This window comes from Schistocerca serialis, chromosome 2 (genome assembly GCF_023864345.2).
Source record: "Schistocerca serialis cubense isolate TAMUIC-IGC-003099 chromosome 2, iqSchSeri2.2, whole genome shotgun sequence".
Lineage (NCBI taxonomy): Eukaryota > Metazoa > Arthropoda > Insecta > Orthoptera > Acrididae > Schistocerca > Schistocerca serialis.
The window spans coordinates 830,939,343-830,954,876 of NC_064639.1; the positions used below are offsets into that span (position 1 = coordinate 830,939,343).

General features: G+C 38.3%; 2 long non-coding RNA genes across 4 annotated transcripts; both read right to left on the minus strand.

Annotated features, from left to right (window-relative positions):
• Nucleotides 1-7,058: 7,058 nt before the first annotated feature.
• On the minus strand, nt 7,059-12,775 carry LOC126458102 (uncharacterized). Of its 3 annotated transcripts, XR_007585576.1 has the most exons (4): nt 12,596-12,775; nt 12,202-12,456; nt 11,959-12,133; nt 7,059-8,987 (listed from the first exon to the last, which is right to left on the minus strand). It is a non-coding gene; the product is annotated as an uncharacterized LOC126458102 (long non-coding RNA). The 3 variants fall into 3 exon arrangements; XR_007585574.1 differs by having other exon boundaries at nt 11,959-12,456; XR_007585575.1 differs by lacking the exon at nt 11,959-12,133 and having other exon boundaries at nt 7,061-8,987; nt 12,596-12,772.
• Nucleotides 12,776-14,108: 1,333 nt separating this feature from the next.
• On the minus strand, nt 14,109-14,752 carry LOC126455750 (uncharacterized). Its single transcript, XR_007585359.1, has 3 exons — nt 14,671-14,752; nt 14,406-14,512; nt 14,109-14,231 (listed from the first exon to the last, which is right to left on the minus strand). It is a non-coding gene; the product is annotated as an uncharacterized LOC126455750 (long non-coding RNA).
• Between the last annotated feature and the right edge of the window lie 782 nt (nt 14,753-15,534).

Genomic DNA, 15,534 nt, shown 5'->3' on the forward strand with positions numbered 1-15,534 from the left:
TGCTGTCTCTGACAGAATTACAATGTCATCGGCGAATCTCAAAGTTTTTATTTCTTCTCCATGGATTTTAATACCTACTCCGAATTTTTCTTCTGTTTCCTTTACTGCTCGCTCAATATACAGATTGAATAACATCGGAGAGAGGCTACAACCCCGTCTTACTCCCTTCCCAACAACTGCTTCCCTTTCATGTCCCTCGACTCTTATAACTGCTATCTGGTTTCTGTACAAATTATAAATAGCCTTTCGCTCCCTGTATTTTACCCCTGCCACCTTTAGAATTTGAAAGAGTGTGTTCCAGTCAACATTGTCAAAAGCTTTCTCGAAGTCTACAAATGCTAGAAACTTAGGTTTACCTTTCCTTAATCTTTCTTCTAAGATAAGTCGTAAGGTCAGTATTGCCTCACGTGTTCCAATATTTCTACAGAATCCAAACTGATCTTCCCCGAGGTCAGCTTCTACTAGTTTTTCCATTCGTCTGTAAAGAATTCGTGTTACTATTTTGCAGCTGTGGCTTATTAAACTGATTGTTCGGTAATTTTTACATCTGTCAACACCTGCTTTCTTTTGGATTGGAATTATTATATTTTTCTTGAAGTCTGAGGGTATTTCACGTGTGTCATACATCTTGCTCACCAGATGGTAGAGTTTTGTCAGGACTGGCTCTCCCAAGGCCGTCAGTAGTTCCAATGGAATGTTGTCTACTCCGGGGGCCTTGTTTCGACTCAGGTCTTTCATTGCTCTGTCAAACTCTTCACACAGCATCGTATCTCCCATGTCATCTTCATCTACATTCTCTTCCATTTCCATAATATTGTCCTCAAGTACATCGCCCTTGTATAGACCCCCTATATACTCGTTCCACCTTTCTGCTTTCCCTTCTTTGCTTAGAACTGGGTTTCCATCTGAGCTCTTGATGTTCATACAAGTGGTTCTCTTATCTCCAAAGGTCTCTTTAATTTTCCTGTAGGCAGTATCTATCTTACCCCTAGTGAGATGAGCCTCTACATCCTTACATTTGTCGTCTAGCCATCCCTGCTTAGCCATTTTGCACTTCCTGTCGATCTCATTTTTTAGACGTTTGTATTCCTTTTTGCCTGCTTCATTTACTACATTTTTATATTTTCTCCTTTCATCAATTAAATTCAATATTTCTTCTGTTACTCAAGGATTTCTTCTAGCCCTCGACTTTTTACCTACTTGCTCCTGTGCTGCCTTCACTACTTCATACCTCAAAGCTACCCATTCTTCTTCTACTGTATTTCTTTCCCCCATTCCTGTCAATTGTTCCCTTATGCTCTCCCTGAAACTCTGTACAACCTCTGGTTCTTTCAGTTTATCCAGGTCCCATCTCCTTAAATTCCCATACATTTCATAAGGAAAACAAATTAGTCAAAGGCAAAACAAGGAACATTATGTTCCATAAGTGGCAATATCACATATAGTTTTACATAATTACTGTAGTTTGACAAAAGACATGTTACAGCTTAAAAGACTTGTGTAACGCGAATCAGTGTACACAGCCATTAGTACATGGTTGCTTAACCTTTCTCCTTAATTACAGCCATACAGTGTTATGGCATGAAGTCAACGAGGGCAGCAAAATGATGCAGGGGATTTTCTGCCTTTCTTTAACTCAAGATTGCAATAATTGGTAACAGCTGAAGAATTTTCATTGCTTTAGCTTCTGATCAAGTTCCTCCCACAGGTGTTCACTCAGACAAATCCAGGCTCTGGCTTGGCCACTTAAGCACCCTTACTTGTATCCTTCTCCTAAAGTGTGTGACAATGTGACAAGAGCAGAGGTGTGCTTAAGATGATTGTCATGAAATTCCAAGTTTTATCTCATTTATCTTTGACACGGGGCAACAAATGTGGTAGCAAGATTTTACAATGTTTGAAATGATCTATAATACCTTCAATAAGCACTAAAGGGCCAACACCTGAATGGGAGAAGCATTATTTCTTGCATTGACTGGTCTTTTGAACATACCAAATCCCATCAAAAGAAAAAAAAAATTAAACTTACTTTATTCACTCAGAGCACACGCAATCTATGTTGAAGTGCCAGTCTTTATGCACTATGGCAAACTCAAGTCAGGCTTTCCTATTGTTTGCCGATACTAATCGCTTTTTCCTTGGGTGCCAGCCATGAAGATTAGGCTCTACACACTACACACACACACACACACACACACACACACACACACACACACACACACACACACACAAAAAACTGCAATCTGGGGCACTAAACCCACACACTCAGCGTATTTGCCTATGCTCGTCATTGGCAAAAGTAAGAAACCATGTTGTTACAATCACCTTAACATGTCTGTGAAGTGTATTGTTTAACCTGACAAAAGTGCACTTGGATGGGTAGTAGGATTTTCACGAATGGTGTACAGCGTTCTTGTACTCTAGGTAAAAGATCATTGCTTAAAAATTGCCAAGAGGGAGAAAATATTACTGCTCCTTGACAATGCACTAACTCATCTCTTGCTTGATATCTTAAATAGAAAGGACGAGTCCATAAAAGTGATGCTTCTTCCGAATAACATAACCTCTATATTACAGCCTATGGATTGAGGCATTACTGAAACTTCCAAATGGTATTATAGAAAAGAACTGTTAAAGTAAGGTATTCTTGCAAAGAGGGTAGAGAAGAAAGACTGTTACGAAATCATAAAAATGTGTCCTACATGATCAGAGCAACATGGGATAGTGTGAAAGACCAGAATTTGAAAAAAAGCCTGGATTAAAATTTTGATGGTGGTCTGGCTATGAGTAGCAAAGTTTCTATTTCTCTCTGCTCTGCGTCCTCCCCTTTGCATATTATGACTCATTTATTACAGCACCTTTTAAAATTGATTATAGGCAGAATACTTTGCCTCCAAGTTTCATTGCTAGCCTTGAAGTCCAGTTGTATGCAGCAACAGCTGACAGGTTTTAGCAAATGTTTTATTCACCGAATAAGTATTGTGTCCAAGGTAGTAGGAAGCAAACCACCTACAACAGAAATCAGTTGCACAATGTTAGATTAAAACCTAAATAATGTTGACCAACACTGTGTGTAACAATTATTAATCATTTATTGAAAGAATGTACACAATAAATAGTGAGCCTTAGTCTGATGAAAAGACATGGTGCCACTGTAAAAGTTCTGATCATTGTTCTAACCAATCTTAGTAAACAATGACTAACTATCTAATAGTTGGTCAGTCTGGACTGCTGTCATGACAGTTAGTACTTCTGACTATATTTATGATAATACATACTGCAATGATACTCAGCGATTATTGCAGCAGCATGACAGTACTTGTAGGTAACTGCTGGTGACTCGATAACTCGTCCACAGCTCGTGGCCGTGCGGTAGCGTTCTCGCTTCCCGCGCCCGGGTTCCCAGGTTTGATTCCCGGCGGGGTCAGGGATTTTCTCTGCCTCATAATGATTGGGTGTTGTGTGATGTCCTTAGGTTAGTTAGGTTTAAGTAGTTCTTGTTCTAGGGGACTGATGACCATAGACATTAAGTCCCATAGTGCTCAGAGCCATTTTTTTTACTCGATAACTGCACCCGGAGCTGTTCGGCAACTGGCAAGTGAAGCTGTGCAGCCTCTTAAACCTGTAGTTGGCACAGGAATGTTCATCTGCTAACTACTTGGCATGTGTCATCTATGACATCAAACCTAACTATCGGCAGACAGAGCAGGCTAGTGGTGGAAGGGTAATAAGGTTCCTGTCACATGCACCACATATGTGGCAACTCACTGACTCATTACAAATGTGAGATGCCACACTGGAGGCTAGCCTGGAGTTATGCAGCCTGTGTAGATATATTTGTGTACCATATCTGAGAGTAGATACAGCATCCCTCCATTGGCATGGGATGTCTTTGCTTCCATGCTTGCCAACATCATTTCTGATAGGTGCACATGCATTGCTCCCCCATTCCATTTGCCTGCGGTACCAGGGAAAACTGTACCCAAAACCTCAGTGGGGGGTATCAGACAAGCTATTTGCCACATCAGCTTCCATCTCTTTCTGAGTAGGATGAGGAGGGATGTCCATTTCCATCTGGGCATCGTTGATGGCTGCAGTTGGGTCCAGCTGCTGAAAATGAAGTCAGGTATGGCTGCCGGCTGCAACTGCAGGCCCCCAAGATAGCTGGCTGCAACAAAGTCACATGGGCCTGAAAAAGACAACAGCCTAGGAGTCCTGTCTGTATGAGTGTGCAAACTGTGCAGCATCATTTGATTCTGTGTCACATTTTGACACCATTATTAGTCTGAACTCTGTATGGAATATTCCCGAACTATTGTATTACTTTGGCTGCTACTCAAGATTTGTTTCCATATTTACACATGGTAATGAGTACTTGATCATTGAAACACTTTTGTCTCGACAGTTGTTGATGCCTGAGCAGTTTTAATGTTGACAATAAAGTGCAGTATTTTCAGTTCGAGATTTTGTATCACTGGAGTGGTTAGGTACTGAGAAAGAAAAAATTAACAATGCAGTATCCTTATTGTACTGCCAAGTGAACTTTTGAGGCTTGAATGTCTGCACAAATTGTACAGCGATGGAATGATATGTTTTGAAATATGAAGTGCCATTTATTTCTCAAAATATTTTAACTCCTAGAAGTAATCAATGACAATCAGCAAGTATTTTACCTTCCTAAAAATGGTGTAGCATAATAAATGTGTAAATGTTACAAGGGTTCTGATGCCTGTGGCCATGGAAAATATTATAGAGGAGCTGACTGGTATTTTTGTCATGAGTTGTATTTAGTCAACATCACTTTTACATCTTCAGCTACATCTTCCCAGAAGCAATGATCCCTGGAAAAGCATTTGCTATGGGTTAAGCCTCAGTGGCATTTAAGGAGAATTTGAAGCACTTTGGATTTAAGCAATTCAGGATGTACTAAAATGACACCTACGTAGACAGTCAAAACACGTCTCGTGTGAGTGTGATTTAATTTCTAGTTATTCAACTATTATTCAATCAACTATTATTCAATCAACTTTTTATCTAAAGGCCACTCCAATTAAATGTAGTGTTTAATATTAGATACTTGGTACAAGCTTTGCAGTTAAATTAGAATTCAGTTAAAAATTTTCACAGTTTCTTGATGATTGAATTTAATCCAAAAAATACAACAGAAGAAAATCCAAAATTTTTATCCTGCCCTAGGCAACTGGGTAGCAAATCTTCATTAGTGTGTTGAGCTGTGAACATGAAAACTACTTCATAGTCATAGTTTAGCAAAAGCAGTTCCCACTGTGTAAGTTTTGGGCTGTCCTGGAAGGAACAGTATTATTTGGTCCAAAGGTTGCCACCAGTGGTTTGTGGTCCACAAGGAGAATTTATCTTCAGCTGTATATGTATTCATGAACTTGTTAACAGCAAAGATAACTGCAAGAACTTCCTTTTCAATCTGAAAGTAATGTTTCTGAGCAACTGCCATTGTTTTGGACATGAACATGCTTGGACATTTGACAATGTGACAAAATTGCACCGATTCCATACTCAAATGCATCTGATGCAATAGTTAATATTTTATTTCGACAATATATCATGAGACATTTGGCATTTAACAAACATTGTTTTAATTTATCAACTGTACTTTGGCATTCGTCGTTCAAAATCCATTTTGTGCCTTTGCATAATAGTTTGGAAAGTGGTTTGCTTATGAATGCTACATGTGGAACGAACTTTCTGTAGCAATTAATTTTACCTACTACAGCACATGGAGGGAGTCCACCTGAGGAGTCCCTGATTTCAAGATTGATAGACGAGAGCAACAAAAGGTATGTTTACTCTGAAAACTGTAAGAATTTTATACAGAAGTTCTAAAATAGTTTGAAAAGCTGCTAACCCCAAATAGTACCAGCAAACGTAATTAAACTTGTCCTCGGTAAGCCGCCATTCCAGCCGCATCACAACCTTTTCAAAATGCCTATCACTAGCAGTAAGTACACAGGTGGTGCAAACGAACAATGCAGTTTGCCATCACATCTTGTAGTATCTCAATGGAAATGGATTCAGAAGCCACACAGATTGCCAATACCAGCTCATCCAGCGTGGTGGGATGGTTCCAGTAGACAATGTCTTTCAATGTGCCCTGCAAAAAGTAGTCACAGGGAGTCAGATCAGGTAAAAATGAAGGCCAATCCATTCCTGAACCAGTAAATTTGCAATAATCCAATGCAATGACTCTATTTTCAAAGAATTTATCAAGAAAGCAAAACACCTGTTCACTCCGATGTGGTTCCCACCTGGCATGAACCACTTGGTGCTTGATTGATCCTTCAATGCTAGCTGTGTGGGATTTTCAGAACAATGAAATAGCCAGTTTTGTTTATTCACGACTCCAAGTGGAAATGTGCTTCAGCTGTCAACCAGAGTGAGAATCTGTTTGACAAAGTGAGCCCAATGTTGTATAGCTTGGTGGCTTTGGATTTTGAATGGAAACATGTAGGCTCAGTATTTTGTGTGTGCTAAATGCTTCAAACCAGTCTCTGCTGCAGTTCTTTAGATGGGTCTCCTTGTATTTTGCTAAACAATTCTAGAAATCATGGCAACATTTTCAGGGATAATGACAGTTTGTGTGGGGTCATTATTCCCTGCTAGATCATCAGCCACACTTCCTTTCAGTTGGAATTTGGTGAAGAGCTTGTGAATGATTTTCATTAAATCTTATTTTAAAACTGTGGTTCGTTGCTATAGGAGTGTGTTTTAACCTGTGGTATTCAAGTACCAAAGAAAGATGTTGTTCAATGGACCACTGATTTCAACCTTTTCCTCTGGTACAACAACCATTTCAATGGTGTAACTGATTGCTCTGATCAGTGGTACACTATTTATAGGCATTATGTATTGAGTATTTTTTTTAACTATTTTGAAACTTCTGTATAAAATTCTTACAGCTTTCACAATAACCATACCATTTGTAGCACACTTCTGTTGATCTTAGTTTACGAGCTATTTAATTTTGAAAATATTTGCGAGCTCACAAGTTTTTCATTGTTTCGGTGTGTTGTGGTTTGTCCTAAATATTGGACTTGCTAGTAGAATACTATGTCCTTTTCTTTGTTACACTTTAAACTTGCTGCTCATAAAACCTTAAAGACATATTCCATATTACATAACAGTCCTTCTGGAGCCTTTCCCTGAGAGAATGATGTCATCCAGGTAGTTCACAGCATTACTACATTTCCTAATTAACAGTTCCAAGTATTGCTGGAACAAACTTGGTTCACTGACAATCCCAAATGGCAATCTCATGTACTGTTAAACTCCAAATGGAGTATTTATATCCAAAAATCTGTGTGTTCCTTCATCCAGAGGTATTTGTAAGTAGCTTCCTTCAAATCAAGTTTTGCAAAATATACATACACGGCCAGCTAATTCAGACACTAACTCTTCTAGTTTTGGAACTGGATAGGAATCTATTAACCGATTGTACTCTGAGTCACTTTGAAATCACCACAGATCAATAATGTGCCATGCAGTTTTTGTACTACCACAACTGGTGTTGCCTTTCGGCTACTAGTAATTGATTCTATAATGCCATTCTGTTACAGATACTCAAGCTCCTGTTTCACTTTGTCCTTTAATGCAAATGGAATATTATGTGTTTTGCAGAATTTTGGCATAGCATTTGGCTTCATAATGATGTGCATATTGAAGCCTTCAAAATGCTATTGTTGCCTCTAAAAAAATTGTATCATATTTTTGCAATGATGTTTGCAACTTTCCAGTAGGAACGTAAGTGGGAATCTCATTCACTCCTCATGAATTGTGAATACTAGTGTGTTAGAACCAGTAAATCTGCTGCTTTACATGAATATATTACTCTGTTGATAAATACCAAAATGTGAAACTCGGTTAACTTTGGTGAGCCTAATTTCTTGTATGTCTGTAGATCAACTATAGAAACTGCAGAGCCTTTATCAGTTTGAAATTTCAATGGCACTTTATTAACTCTTCAGTGTCACAGGTAAAGCCTTGTCATTTACTGAAAAAGATAGCATTCACTTTATTTTTTTGTCCACAAAAATCTACCAAATTGCTCGTGTTCATTGTAAACATTTGAATTTTGTTATGAAAAACTTTTGTCAGTATCATGAAAATCAGAGACAACACTCCATGAGAACATAAGATCCTGAACTACAGAATGAATGGGAAAAGAGATACTGGAAGACCTTGGAAAAGATGGGAATGATTTTGTTTGTGAGTTGAGAACAGGCAAAAGCCAATTCAGATTTGTGATCTGTTTTATAGCATAAAAACATTGTGAGTTTCAAAAGAAAAGTATTCAGAGCTTGGCCATGTGGGCTGCTTATGCACTGTAAGCACACAACTGTCTCCATATTGAAGTGCACCTGCTCACACTAGCGGTTGTTAACGTGCCCATATTAAAGGCAATATCAGGCGAGTGCATAATAAGCATATTACAAATGAGAGAAGCAGTGTAAGACTTGTTACATGTCACTTTCACACAGAAATTTGCAATATCTAGTTAAGTCTTGTAGTTTCCATTCATTGTTACCTGATAACCTTGATTTGGTTCCTTAAAAGCCTCCAAGAAATTTATCCCTGGCTACAGCATCATCGCACTTGTGCTCCAAAATGTGACACTAACTTTAATTTCTGAATACGAAACGATCATGTGATCTATTTCTTTTGAATTTGTTTAAACACTTCCACACCAATATCTGTAGTAAGAATAGCTTTGTGTGTGACATCACCTGATAATCAGTGCGTGATTGAAAGTTTCTTCAGTCGGGAAATATAATTTGGCGAGGCTTCTCTATTCTGGTTGGAAGGTAGAAATGATGGTGGCAAGATCTTAAAGTTTTCTTGGATGGTTTCCTTTTGTGGTTCAAGATTGGACATCCATTCCAGCGACAACTCATAAGTGCTGGATAGCTGTTGCAGTGAGACCATCATTCACTGTAGAAAGTCAGGTTGAACTATTTCTGAAAAATAAAAAGACCAGTATACTAAATTCTTGTAGCCAAGTTATGGCATTTTTCGTGAGTTGTTATTGCCAGTTTATGTAGATTTAGCAATGTTTCTTTTCATAAATTCTCAAATCTGTGCCACCAATTTATGTATCAGCTTTAACCCTCATTGGCAACTTGCTGAAATCCTTTATGAATTCTCATCACCAGTTTATTTTATATTCACCAAATAAGTTTGGTGCCCAATATGCAAGTAACAGGAAGCAAACTCTCTACCACACATATTAGGTGCTTTATTCATGTCGTGTGCTTGTATGCTGCAACTCTCTGGACACAGGGCAAAGTTAGAGTAAAACAAATGTGTTGGCAACACAATAAGTAACAGCTAACAGTCATTTAATAAAATAATGTGTACAATAAATATAAACTTTAGTTGGATGAGAAGGTGTGGCAGTGTTGTAAAAGTTCTGAACACTGACTGACTGACTAATGCAATAGTTGTTCAGCCCGGACTGCTGTGCGTGACAGTTTATAGTTCAGGCTCTATTTATGATACATGTACTGTGATGACACTTGGCAATGATTGTGGCAGTGAGATGATAATTTTAGCTAGCTGCTGGTGACTTCATAACTGCTAGTAGAATCGGTCGTCAAATGGAACCAACTGTTAGGCAACTGATTGAGTGAGGCAGTGCAGTAGCTTAAATCTGCAATTGGTAGAAGAATGTTCATCTGTGAACTGTTTGGTGAGTAAAGGAAGCAGTCCCTGGTATCATCGTCCTCTGTAGCGGCAGATGTAACTATCTGTAGATGGAGTGGTCTGTTTATAATCACGTTGTGGAAGCATAATAAAGCTCTTGTTATATGGCGACTAATTATGTATGTGGGTATCATATTACCTGACAGTGGCCACAGCAGCAAAGTTGGTATTTTCTAACGTTGTTCCGAACATCACAGAAATTGCTACCTAATAGCACTTTTATCCAAACTGTCACTTCACTGGAATATTTATTGTGAGCATTTTCTTTTTTATCTCACTGTGCTCGGCATTGTGTCCCTCCCTACAATTTGTACACCACTGACTATTCAACTGCAACATTTTACTTGTATGGACTGTGCCTTATGCAATTGCACTGTCTCTCTTTGTGAATTATTTTAATGATAAACAACAAGTTGTCATATCTGCTGCAAAAATTTTTCTATCATCACTTTCCATTACTGAACAGTGTGGTAAAACTTTGCATAAACTTTGAACTACAATGTGTATATACCTGATTAAGTGGTCAGGCATGTCTGTGCAACCATCTTAAATGAACTTATTTATTCTGGGACTGTATTATTCAAAGAAAATGTATCTTCCGCAGTAATAATGCTCCCATCTACATTTTCGGAAATGTCCTAGATTAGTTTGGTGAAAGTGGAATAACGCTACTTCACTGACTTTCCAAATTACTAGGTTTCAATATTAACAAACCACTGTTGTCCATACAGAAAAAAAAATTAAGGTCCCTGAGCCCTCTTCAGGAACTGAAATAGAACAATTTCTAAGCAAGGAATGATATAAAATGACACTGATAACAAATTTATAAACTTTGATAGCTAGTAGGAATCAAGCTGTTTTGGATGCCTAGAGCAGCCTTACAGAATGTCAAGTAGGTATTCAAATCATTGTGCCCAACTCCTGTTGTGTTACATATCATCCCGGAAGAATGATGTGTATCCCTATGTATACCCTACTGACGAATGATACTTGCCAATGAAAGAACAATGAAACAAAGTATTGTCTAAGGGAGCACAACTACTGTGTGGATATATTGTCTTGTGTGCATGTGGGGAACCAGGCCATGGCACAATACATCTTGAAGATGAGATAGCAGCTGCAGAGGAATTACCTCCACATGCGTGATGTGTACAATCCACGAAATGCCGTACAACATTGGAGAAGTGCGTTGTCCTAACAATAAATTCTGGAAGACATAACAATGGCAGTAACCTGTGTAAAACAGATGTACTAACTTGTCACTCCGAACTATTCATTCTCAGTTTAGAATTCTGAACCACTTAGCAGTGTTTTCAAGATTAATGTGGAGACTGTGGTCTTTTGTTATATGATGGGCACTGCAAATGGTTTTAAACAATATATAGAATTTATAGCAAAAGATGTTTGTACAATTATCGTAGAAAAATAGAAACTGTTTTATGTTGTCACCTCCCGGCATATATTGCATAATAAGGAAAAGAGGTTTTAAGGTGCACCTACATGATGCCATTTTCCTATTCAACATAGTGTCAAATTTTAACGGATCAAGTATGCTTAAGCATTTGTGGATGCATAATTTCCTGGAAATGTAGGCCATGCATAAAGCACATTGCTTTCCACCTTTGATGGAAATGTATGTTCTTTTTAGCAGACGACAGGCAGCTAGTGTCGGATGTGTGTTACTGTGTAGTCTGTTGAGGTTATGGAGAAGCGATTGCTGTGCATCATGTCTGTTGACTTCAAAGGAAGAATAAATAAATTTAGATATGATTATAGACAAAGAAGAGTGGCATAGAAACCTACTTTTAAAGATAACTCGAAAAAAAATTGAAATGTGGTGCCCTGAGGGTCAAGTATTACATAAAAAGCCTCCAATTATATTACTGTAAATAACGATGTGGGCAAACGGAGAACAAGCAGGCAGAAATTTGGATGGATATTTATGCTATTGCAACAACTGGGGAGCCTGACATCTTAACAAAAGAAGTAAAGTCTTACGTGCAGCTCCTCACAAACTACTAGAAACAAAATGAAGCTCATTAATGATGCAAAAAAAAAAACACAACCCCCGTTCGCGTGGATTCTCGTCTCTACGAAATTCCCAGTTTGCCGAGAGCAAGGATGTTAATTACATATAATCTTTCATGATTAACATTGTGTTAGCAGCTTTCCCTATAAAATAAAATGACTCACTGAAAGTTAATTAATCTTCACATGAATACGAACCTCCCGTATTTCCCACTTTCAGGAATAGTCAATTAAAAATTTCGTCTTGAAATGCGAAGTAAATAGTTCAAACAGGTATATATGTCGCTGGTTACTACTTAACGAAACGTTATTACCAGCCTTATCGCTGCAGCTTTTCCTAGCAGAAAATCTAAGATGTCCTTGTGACCTCATTCTGTAATTTCGAAAAAAGCATTGTCATTATACATTTCTCGCATCTCTGTTATTCAGACACTCCTTTACCTATAGTCGCCTGTGTGTTTTCTTCTTGTCGTCTTTTCATCACAATAAACGCAGCACAAGCACCCAAACAAACTGTGGGATCCATGGCAGACTGCTTGCGCAATCAGGCAACATGTGGACACGGGAATGCCAATGCGTTCTTTCCACAAATTTTTGTGCATGCCCCTATTATTCCCGTGCAATTGCAATTGCTCACGAGGAAAGAGGCATTCTGTGGACATACTTTTACATCGTTGCGTCCAAGGCCAAGTTCAGCTGAGAAGATTGAGAAAAGCAGAATAACATTTAATCTTCACTGATTGAAGTAAGTTAAATCTAAACTATGAAATCCAATAGGAACACTACATTCTGGCGACCATACCGATGAACATTTTAAAAGGTGTATTTTACCTACCGATCTATCATGAAGGTGCGTCCACATGATGCATAACCGCCTTCGGTGGGAATCTTCGTGCTTTTTAGCAGACGACAGGCTCATGTGTGTTTGTATTAGTGGTGGGCAGGAAATCGCGTATCTGTTAGAAATCGCAGTGACTGAGAAGTCACAGATATCACAGTAGCAACTTTACAGAATCTAACTGCGATTTCAGTCACAGTTAGCAGTCGCAAGTAGTATTTCACATTCAAAGACGTGAGCCATCTATTGGTCGAATTTAGCACTGCTTTCTGCGATTTCAGTGAAAAGTCGCAACTAAGAGTCGCAAGTAGCAACTAAAAAGCGCAGTTAGCACTGCCATCTGTTGAGCAAAGTTCATACTACGCTATTCGCTACCGAGTCAAACTGCGATGATTTCTGTGACAAATCGCAACTAAGAGTCGCAAGTAGCAACTAAAAAGCGCAGTTAACATGCTTTTCCTAGTGTCATCTGTTGACCGACGTACGTACTTCGTTATGAGCCTTGTGCCTCACGAGATCGATGTGCTGTGTGTGCATATGAAGGGCTTATTTCAATAGTGGTACAAGTCCATTTTTGTTAATTTTGAGATATAGAGTCGTAAAGTTAAATGAGTGCTGAAAAATCTGCAGTTGAGATACCAGAAATATTCAAGCATATGGCCTCTTGCTAGAGATGAACCTTTATTTATGTTTGTTTGGATCGCTAACTTCAGAAGCATTATAGACAGAAAAGTGTAGGTAATGGACTTGTACCACTATTGAAATAAGCCCTTCATATTATATGACGACATGCACATTCAGCATCAGTTATGGTTGGTCAAATACTGCTGTGACTCTGAATGTATTATATTAATAAGAAGCAACATTGCCTTTTTCTCCTGAAAATATCAAGTAACGTAACAAATGTGTTTGATTCTGCTTCCAATATGACAGTTTTGGTTAATACTCCACATGCCTACAGGACTTTGCAATGTTAACACAGCAGATCTCAGACATCTGTATAAGTGTAGAGAAATGAAAACAGTCATATGAATGCCTCACTTTTGTTCCGACACAGTTCAAGACTCGGGAGAAAAGTTTTACACCTGGTGTTCTACATGGCAACTTCACACACAAGAACTTTTTGCCGACACTACTACCACCTACATAAGTAAGCTTTTCCTGTGTCACTTTCAAGTAATGCACTTAAGCTATTCCTGATTTAACTGGAAGATCTGTACTTCCCACTTTCATATCAACAGCCTCAAAATGCATATTGTAGACTTCGGGATATGTTACAGGTCAGTGTCACACCAAGATTGGTGTGAAAGGGGGGGGGGGGGGGGGGCGGCGGCACGTCGGTATCCAACAAGTGTTTACCAATAAATAAGTGGCGGAAAATTACGGGTATAGGACGGCTTAACATGTGGAAAATGAGATTTTTATTATTCACTCAATGTATTTAACATTTATTATTCCTTTAAAATCGCACAACTTCAATAAAACACTTTAATCAGTCACACACTTACTTCATAATTATTTCACTTTTAAACTCCAAATCCTCTAAGAGCTGTCTTGAATCTTCACGAGTCTCTCTCAACAGCCTTCATGTGGATAGATATGTACAGCAAACAGTAATCAGTCAGAACTGCGTCTGCAAAAACACAAGGATTATTAAACAATTTTTGCTGTCACTTTACTAGCAATATAATTGACAGAGTAGATTGCTAATATTTGCTATATCACATTTGCTAATATTTGCTATATCACATTCGCAAGAACGATCTCACTGAAGTAATTAAGTCCATCAAAACGCTTAGAAACTAACCTCTCGTCTGACGAAAACGGTCTAAAGACTGACAATTTCTTCAGCTCTGTTGACAATGATATTTTGAATTATCACTTTACTGAGTGACTGAAATGTAGTTCAGGTACCTATGAACATAACAATATGTTAGAATTCAGTTTCTAAACACGAACTATTACGGTACTGTGCGGCTACTTACATATTAATTACACTATTAATATTTTCACAGTTGTTTCTTTAATACAAAATTAAAGCCAACGGAAGAATAAACGTAAAACATACTTACCAATGACAGATTTGTTGAGATGCAATTTTCTGTGTGGACAGATGTAACTTTTTCATACAGTGGTACGTCGCAGAAATCGCAGGAGTCACAGAAATCGCAGAAGTAGCAGAAATCGCAGAAGTCGCAGAAATCGCGGAAGTAGCAGAAATAGCAGTGGCGGAGGGATACGCGACTTAGGTTCCTTAACTGCGACTCTTAACTGCGACAAATCACAGTTAAGAATAACAGATACTGAAAAGTAGCATTCACAGAAATCACTGATATCGGAAAATCGCAGTTTAGCCCATCACTAGTTTGTTGTATAGTATGTTGAGGTTACTCTGTGAAGCGATTTATGTGCAGTTATGTCTGTTGACACCAAAGGAAACACGCTTAAGATTGGAGATGATCACAGACAAAGAAAGAAATCGTATGAAATGCCGCTTTTGAAGATTATTTGAATAAAAATTTGAGATGTGTTACCCTCAGTGTAAAGTATTAGTAAAGAGTCCACGATCACGTTTCTGTAAAGAATAAGGTACCGTAAGTTTCGAAGCAGAAAAACAAAAGAATAAGCCAGAAATTTATGAGAAGAGTACCGGTATCTGAAAACTGTGGACGAATATTCGTGCTACGGCGACTTATAGCACAACAACAGAGGAACCTGACGTCTGAATAAAAGAAGTGATGGGACGTGTGTGTAGCTCCTCAACAAATTACTAGAAATAGAAATTAAGAACTTTCATGATGCAAACAAATAAATAATTGAACAAATGGAAAACACAACCTCCGTTCTGGTGGATTCCGGCGTCTATAAAATTCCCACATTTATCGAGACTGGGGATGTTAATCTACATATTATCTTCCATTATTAAAGTTGTGTGC